Source organism: Rhincodon typus, chromosome 2, assembly GCF_021869965.1.
Source record: "Rhincodon typus isolate 14 chromosome 2, sRhiTyp1.1, whole genome shotgun sequence".
Classification (NCBI taxonomy): Eukaryota; Metazoa; Chordata; class Chondrichthyes; order Orectolobiformes; family Rhincodontidae; genus Rhincodon; species Rhincodon typus.
Window position 1 is genome coordinate 62025988 of NC_063333.1, and position 8917 is coordinate 62034904.

The following is an 8917-nucleotide window of genomic DNA, read 5'->3' on the forward strand; positions in this document are numbered from 1 at the left end:
CTTGTCACTGGGTTAACATTCAGGAACTTTGTACCTAACAATGTTGTGGGACCCTTCAGCAGGTGGACTGTGGCAGTTCAAGTATCTTCCAGATGTCAAACTTAGGTATTTAGCTGGCACCTGCTCCCACCTCCATCTCCATCTGAAACATACTCTAGTTTGAAAATCAACCTCTATGCTTCTAACCATTTGATTTCATGCAATATTTCAATATAAAGGTTAATCAGATATATATTTTTGTTTCTTTTAATTTGCTTATAATTGGTTGGTTGCTGGAGTGAAGTCAACACTTTTCCATCCGGTGCCCTGTCAGGAAATGTTCTATTCTAAAATTAATTTTGATTTATACTGCCATCTACTGGCACAGTACCTTTACCCTCGCAAATTCGATTGTGAGAACATGTTAATTGAACACCCTGATCTTGGACTGGAATACTTCCATATTCATCTTTAGATTGCTGCTCATATGAAACTTACCACCAAACTGCAACACCCACTCCTATTTCTGCTTTCCTGCTGATTTTCAAACTGGTTTGTGTTTGGCTTAACTGCTTAACTGTACGGCCACAGACGAACAGAATTAGACATAACTATTATCACAGTGGGTGGCTGATGAACAACCTCAAAAGGGATGGACTAAGTTAAAATCAAAGTGGGAAAATAAAAACTTACTTTGTGGCAATCACTTCTACAATACCTTAAAACATAAGGTCAGAAATGAGCAATTCAGCCCATTGAGTTGGCTTTGCCATTCAATGATTGATTTTTGATTTTTTTGATTTGATTTGATTTATTATTGTCACATGAACCGAGATACAGTGAAAAGTACTGTTTTGCATGCTATCCAGACAAATCATATCTTAGTATACCAGGATAATAGAACACGATGTAGAATATAGCGTTACGGCTACAGAGACAGTGCAGAGAAAGATCAACTCAAATATATGAGAGGTCTGTTCATTAGCCTGATAACAGCAGGGAAGAAGCTATTCTTAAAACTGCTGGTACATGTTTCTGATAATCCTCAACTTCACTTTCCATCCTGTTCCTTGTAACCCTTGATTCCTTTATTAAGTAAAAATTTGTCTGCCTCAGCCTTGTCTATATTTAATAACCCAGCCTCATCAGCTCTCTGTGCTAAAGAGTCCCACAGATTCACTATCCGCCGAGAGACTGCAAGTCATGCATGTATGAGGATCCTGGGGATTGCAAACTGAGGGGTCTTGGTCCCTGCAATTGTCCAATAGTTACAAGGTTCTTGTAAGCTATGTGAACAAAAATGAGGACTGCAGGGAGGATGAGTGAACTGACCACAACACCTTGGTACAGGGAGCCATTCAAGTGGGTGAGGAGGAAATAGGAATGGAGTACTGATAGGAGCGGTATAATTAAAGGGATGAATAGTGTTCTCTGTAACCATGAACAGGAGTCCTGAAGGCTGTGTTGCCTGCCTGGTCCCAGGATTAAGGTCAGCTCCTCAGACCTGGAGAAGAATTTGGATAGGGAGCAGAGAGATCCAGTTTCCATCATACACAATGACATTGATAGGATGAGAGAAAAAGTTCTACATAAACATTTTGAACAGTTATGAGCTAAATTATAAAGCAGAACCTCTAAGGTAATTATCTCTGGATTACTACCTGAGCCATGGGCAAACTGGCATAGGGAAAATAAAGGGCTAAAGGTATGGTTCAAAGACTGGTGCTGGTTGAAATGGGTTCGCAGGACATTGGCACCAGTAATGGTGTGAAAGGGAACTGTTCTGTTAGGTTGGGCATCACTTCAGTGTCCTGGTGAGTTGACTAACTACAGCTGTCGAGAAGGCTTAAACTAATAAGAGGAGGAAAGGTTTGGCAAACGTAGGCTTACAAAACAAGAGGATATGGTAACAGTACAGGGCAGCTGCTTGGACACGGATACCCAGAGTGGGACAGCAAGGGACAGAGTGTACAAACTCAGCAGTAAGTAAGGTCGAAGTAGGGGAGGGGGAGAGAAATGGTAAAAGGCAAAATTAATGGCTTTTTACTTGTATGTGATGGTGTTCAGAACAAAATAAATGAATTAACGATACAAATGATCTTATAGCCAGTAAAGAAACAAGATTTCAAGGAGATCAAAGCTGGGAACTAAATGTGACTTTTCAAAAAGACAGGCATGAAGGAAAGTGTGGTGAGGTAGCATTGCTAATCCATCACAGAAGAAGTACAACAGCAAGGAATGATGTTGGATTGAAAGAAATAGAATCTAAATGGGGTGGAGTGAAGAAATAAAAAGGGGAAGAAGACATTGGTAGGAGCAATCTGTAGATCCCCTAACAGTAGCTATATGTTAGGACAGAGAATATATCAAAATAAAATGAGGGCATGTGAAAAAGGCAGTACGTTCATCATGGCTGATTTTAATCTTCACATACATTTGGATTGACAGATTGGCAGAGGTAGCCTAGAGAAAGAATTCACGGGGTGTATTTGGGACAGTTTCCGAAAACAATATGTTGTGGATCCAACCAGGGATCTATTTTGGATCTGGTGATATGTAATGAAGTAAGTTTAATAAATGATGACATTTATTAATCATGATGATGCGGAGACGATGGCCTAGTTATCGCTAGACTATTAACTCAGCTAATGTTCTGGGAATATGGGTTTGAATCCTGTCACTGCATCTACTGATGTTGTCAGTTGTCAGAAAAATCCACCTGGCTCACTAATGTCCATAGAGTCATAGAGATATACAGCACGGAAACAGACCCTTCAGTCCAACACGTCAATGCCGACCAGATATCCCATATAAATCTAGTTCCATTGACCAAAATTTGGCCCATATCCCTCTAAACCCTTCCTATTCATAAACTCATCCAGATGCCTTTTAAATGGTGTAATTGTACCAGCCTCCACCACTTCCTCTGGCAGCTTATTCCATACATGCACTACCCTTTGCGTGAAAAGTTGTCCCTTAGGTCCCTTTTATATCTTTCCCCTCTCACCTTAAAACTATGGCCTCTAGAATCATAGAAGCCCTACAGCATGGAAACAGGCTATTCAGCTCTACAGGTCCACATTGACACCCCTACACCCCATCCCTGTAACCCTGTATTTCTGATGGCCAATCCACCGAACTTACACATCCCAGGTGATTTCCACTTACCGTCCTCCCTCAGATGATGAATCGGTACTCCTCTATGTTGAACAGCACTGAGAGGAAGCATCGAGGATGGTAAGGGCACAAAATATACTCTGGGTGGGGGATTTCAGTGTCCACCACCAAAAGTAGCTCAGCAGCAGTATTACTGATTGAGCTGGTCGGGTCCTAAAGGACATAGCTGCTAGACTGGGTCTGCAGCAGGTGGTGAGGGAACCAACAAGAGCGAAAAAAAACATACTTGGCCTCATCCTTACCAATCCTCCAGCTGCAGATGCATCTGTCCATGACAGTGTATGACACAGCCTCCTCCAATGGTCCCCTGCGTTATAGACACCATTCTTCAGCCAATTTGATTCACTCCACGTGACATCAAGAAACAGTTGGAGGTACTAAATACTACAAAGGCTACAGGCTCTGACAACATTCCAGCAATAGTACTGAAGACTTGTGCTCCAGAACTTGCTGCTCCCCTCGCCAAGCTGTTCCAGTACAGTTACAATACTCATATCTACCTGACAATGTGGAAAATTGCACAAGTATATCCTGTACATAAAAAGCAGGACAAATCAATCCAGCCAATTACTGCCCCATTAGTCTACTCTCGATCATCAGTGAGGTGATGGAAGGTGTCATAAATAGCGCTATCAAGCAGCATGTGCTCAGCAATAACCTGCTCAGTGATGCCGAGTCTGGGTTCGCCAGGGCCACTCAGCTCCTGACCTCATTACAGCCTTGGCTCAAACATGGACAAAAGAGCTGGATTCCAGAGGTGAGGTGAGAGTGACAGCCCTTGATATCAATGCTGCATTGGACTGAGTGTAGCATCAAGGCACCCTAGCAAAACTGGAATCAATGGGCATCGGGGGAAAACTCTCCAGTGGTTGGAGTCATACCTGATATATAGGAAGATGATTGTAGTTGTTAGTGGTCAGTTATCTCAGCTCCGGGACATCTCTGCAGGAGTTCCTCAGGGTAGTGTCATCGACCCAACCATCTTCAGCTGCTTCATCAATGACCTTCCCTCCATCATAAGGGCGGCACGGTGGCTCAGTGGTTAGCACTGCTGCCTCACAGCACCAGGGACCCAGGTTCGATTCCACCCTCGGGCAACTGTCTGTGTGGAGTTTGCACATTCTCCCCGTGTCTACGTGGGTTTCCTCCAGGTGCTCTGGTTTCCTCCCACAGACCAAAAATGTGCAGGCTAGGTGGATTGGCCATGCTAAATTGCTCGTAGTGTTCAGGGATGTGTAGATTAGGTGGATTACAGTGGGATGGGTCTGGGTGGAATGCTTCATTGGTCGGTGTGGACTTGTTGGGCCAGTTTCCACACTGTAGGGATTCTATGATTCTATAAGCTAAGAAGTGGGGGTGTTTGCCAATGATTGCACAATGTTCAGCAACTCTTCAGATACTGGAGCAATCCATGTTCAAATGCAACAAGATCTGGACAATATCTAGGCTTGGGCTGACAAGTGGCAAGTAACATTTGCCCTACACAATTGCCAGGCTATGACCATCACCAATAAGAGAAAATCTAACCAGTGTCCCTTTAAATTCAATGATGTTACCATCACTGAATCCCCCATATCAATATTCTGGGGTTATCATTGACCAGGATCTCAACTGGACTCACCACATAAACACAATGGCTACAAGACCAGGTCAGAGGCTAGGAATACTGCGGTGAACCATCTATAAGGCACAAGTTAGGACTGTGATGGAATACTTTCCACTTGGCTGGATGAGTGCAGCTCCCCAACACTCAAGAAACTTGACACGATCTGGGACAAAGCAGTCCGCTTAATTGGCAGTACATCCACAAGCATTCACTCCCTCCACCACTGACGCTCAGTAGCAGTAGTATGTCCTATGTACCTTCCAAACCTACAACCACTTCCATTTGGAAGGACAAGGGTAGCAGATACATGGGAACACCACCACCATCAAGTTCCCCTCCAAGTCACTCACCATCCTGACTTGGAAATATATCACCTTTCCTTCACTGTTGGTGGGTCAAAATCCTGGAAATCCCTCCCTAATAGCATTGTGGGTCAACCCACAGCAGGTGGACTACAACAGTTCAAGAAGGCAGTTTGCCACCAACTTCTCAAGGGCAACTAGGGATAGGCAATAAATGTTGACCAGCCAGCAACACCCACATCCCACAAATGAATAAATTTAAAAAGTGCAAGATCCCCTTAGGAACAGTGACCATAACATGGCAGAATTCAGTATTCAGTTTGACAGGAAAGAAATTGGATTTTCACAATGGTGCTAAGTTTAAATAAGGGTGGTTAGAAAGATACAAGAATAGAGTTGGCTGAAGTGGGCTGGAAAAGGAATTTAGGAAAAAAGACGATTGATGAACTCATGGCAAACGTTTAAGAAAATAGTTCACATCTCATAACAAATTTATATCCCAGTGAGCAAGAATGATTTTCACAAGAGATTAAACAAACCATTCTTAGTCAAGGAAATTAAGGATCGCATTAAACTGAGAAAGAAAATACAATGCGGAAAGATTAGTTGTAAGCCAGAAGATTGGGAAAATTTTAAAAATCACAAAACGTGGCCAAAAAATGGAAAATACAAACTATAATGGTTAAATAGCAAGTAAATCAGAAAAGTAAGAGCTTTTTCAAATATATAAAAAGGAATAGAGAGGCCTAAGTGAACATAGAACCACAAAATGGTAGAAAAGTTGAAGAAATACTTTGCATCAGTCTTCACAGTAGAGGACATTTATAGTATTCCAAAATAATCCAGGTGTAAAATGCAGAGAGCAAATAAATACAATTACTATCACTGGAGAATAAAGTGCTGGGTAAAATAATCAGATTAAAGAGTGATAAGTCCCCAGGTCGTGATGGGTTTCATCCAAGGATATTGAAGAAAGTTTGACAAACCAATTGTGATAATCTTCCAAGAATCCTCAGATTATGGAGAATACCCAGAGGATTGGGAAACTGCCAAAGTAACACCCTTATTCAAAAGGGAAGGAGGCAAAAAACAAGTAACTATAAATTAGTTTGCTTATTTCCTGCCTTGAGAAAATTTTCACTATAAAGGAGGTAATAGTAGGCCATTTAGAAATATATAATAAAAGCAAGTAGAGTCAGCATGGCTTCATGAATGGAAATCATTCCTGCTAAATTTATTACAATTCTTTGAGGAGGTAAAGGCAGAATAGATAAAGGGAAAATAATAGCTGTCATATATTTGGATTTCCAAAAGGCATTTGATATGGTGCCACACATAAGGTTACTTAATAAAACAAGAGCCCATGGCGCTGGAATATAGAATGGGTTGCGGTTTAGCTATCTAACAGAAGACAGAAACTTGGGAAAAGGGGTCATTTCAGGATGGCAATCTATAACGAGGAATGTGTCAGAGGGATCAATGGTGAAGCCACAATTATTTAGAATATGTATTCATGACTTAGTTGTGGGAAGTGACTCTCATATTGGTAAATTTATAACATGCAGAAAAAAACAACTGATGAGAATGACACAAAGAGTCTGCAAATTGATAGTTTTAATCTCATTATTACACATCTCTGGGAAAGATGGGATGTGAACTGGGATCTCCTAGCTCAGAGATATGGACATTACCAATGCACTACAAGAGTCCCTCTGCTGAAGGATTTAGACACGTTGAATAAATGAGCAAAATCTTGGCATATGGAATTTAATTTTGGAAAATGTGAGGTTATGCACTTTGGCAGGAAGCACAGGGAATATGAATATTATTCAAATGGAAAAAGACGACAGAATGCTACAGCACAGGACTCCTCATGCATACATCATTAAAAGCTAGCATCGAAGTTCAGCAGGTAATAAGAAAGGAAAATTGAATGTCAGTCTTTATTTCAAAGGGAATTGAGCATAAAAATAGGGAGGTTTTGCTAAAAATATACAAGGCACTATTTAGACCTCAAGTAGAGTACTGCGAACAATTTTGATCTCCTGAAAATAGCAAAGACACACTGATTTTGGATGTAGCCTGGAGAAGATTCAATAAGTTGATCCTTGGCAAGGAGGGATTTTCTTATGAGGAGAGGTTGAATAGTCTGGATTTTTACTCTTTGGAGTTTTGAAGAGTGGCCTTTATGAAATATGCAAGATTCGTAGGAGCTTAGCAAGGATAGATGCTGACGGGTTGTTTCCCCATGTGGGACAATCTAGGACCAGAGGCCATAATCTCAGAGTAAGAGGTCACCATTTAAGACAAAGATGAAGAGGAATTTCTTTCTTTGGAGAGTTAGAATCCATTTATCACAGACGGCTATACAGGCTATGCCATGAAGTATATTCAAAAGTGAGGTAGACACATTTAATACTTTAATGAGTAGAGGATTCGTTAACAAGTGGGAAAAAAATAAGAACGAATCGGACATTTTCAAGTCAGCAACTGTGACCAGTGGAATACGAGGTGGAACCTCAGATATTTACCATCTGTATTTATGACTTACAAAAAGAGATAGTGATTCATGCATCTAAGTTTGCTGATGAAATAAAACTCAGTGGGAATGTAAGGCATGAGGACAGAAAGAGGCCACAAACCAATACACATTAGCCATGATGTGGAGGTGCCGGTGTTACACTGGGTTGGACAAAGTCAGAAGTCACACGACACCAAGTATTTGAAATCACAAGCTTTTAGAGCACAGCCCCTTTGTCAGGTGAAGTGACTGGTTAAGTGACTGGACAACAAGGTGGAAGATGGTGTCTGATTTGAGCAAAAGTGAGGTTATTCACTTCAGTTGTAAGAATGGAAAAACTAAATATTTTTTAAAAAGACATAAACATATCAAATTTGATGTTTAGAGGGACTTGAGTGCAAAGAACAAAGTTAGCATATAAATACAGAAGAGTAGAAGAATAAGTAAAGCTTCCTGTAACCGTACATCCAAATACTTTCTCAGTATTTAAGAGATCTCCTTTGCAAGCAGTACAGCAAAGGTTCATGACATTGGATCTTGGAACGAATGGGTTGTCTTACAATGAGAAGCTGAGTAAATTGGGTTTATATTCTCTGGATTTTAGAATAATGAAAGGTGATTTCATTGAAACATAGAAACCTCTGAAGGGCTTGACAGGCTACATACTGAGAGATTATTTCCTCTGGCTGGAGAGTCTGAAACATGAGGGCAGAGTCTCAGGATGGCTAGATAATCATTTACAATTGAGATGTGGAGAAACGTCTCTCTTTAAAGCATTATCAATCTTTGGAACTGTCTATTCCTGTGGATACTCCTTTAGTATAGACTGGAAAGTAAATGGCTTTTAATCTCTGAATGAGACAATGAGACGTACTCTTCTAAAAGTAAGTAATAGCACATAGGAACGTTGGCTCAGGAAATTTACATTAATTTGTGACAAGAGACACAGACTCAAAATAACAGAAGGCAAATATATTATCATTTTTAATTGCTTTGTAGTACAGAATTTAAATATTGCTAACAAAAGACATATTGTCAAAACCTTTCATCTGCACCAACAGGATTGGGACACAAGAAACCAAATTTAAAAAAGGAACAACAATTTGTATAGCATGAGCAGAGGGTACTGACGCATGGAGATGCAGCAGGAACTGTTAACTGTCAAGTTTAGTTAGCTAAGTTAGCAGACCAGATAGGTTGACTCTGATTAGTCAGGATGTTTCCACAGGGAATGCAGCAAAGACTGGCAGTCTCTAAAGCCCTATTCTCAATGAAAATAGTGCAATGTATGGACAGAGATAGTAGGAACTGCAGATGATGGAGAATCTGAGA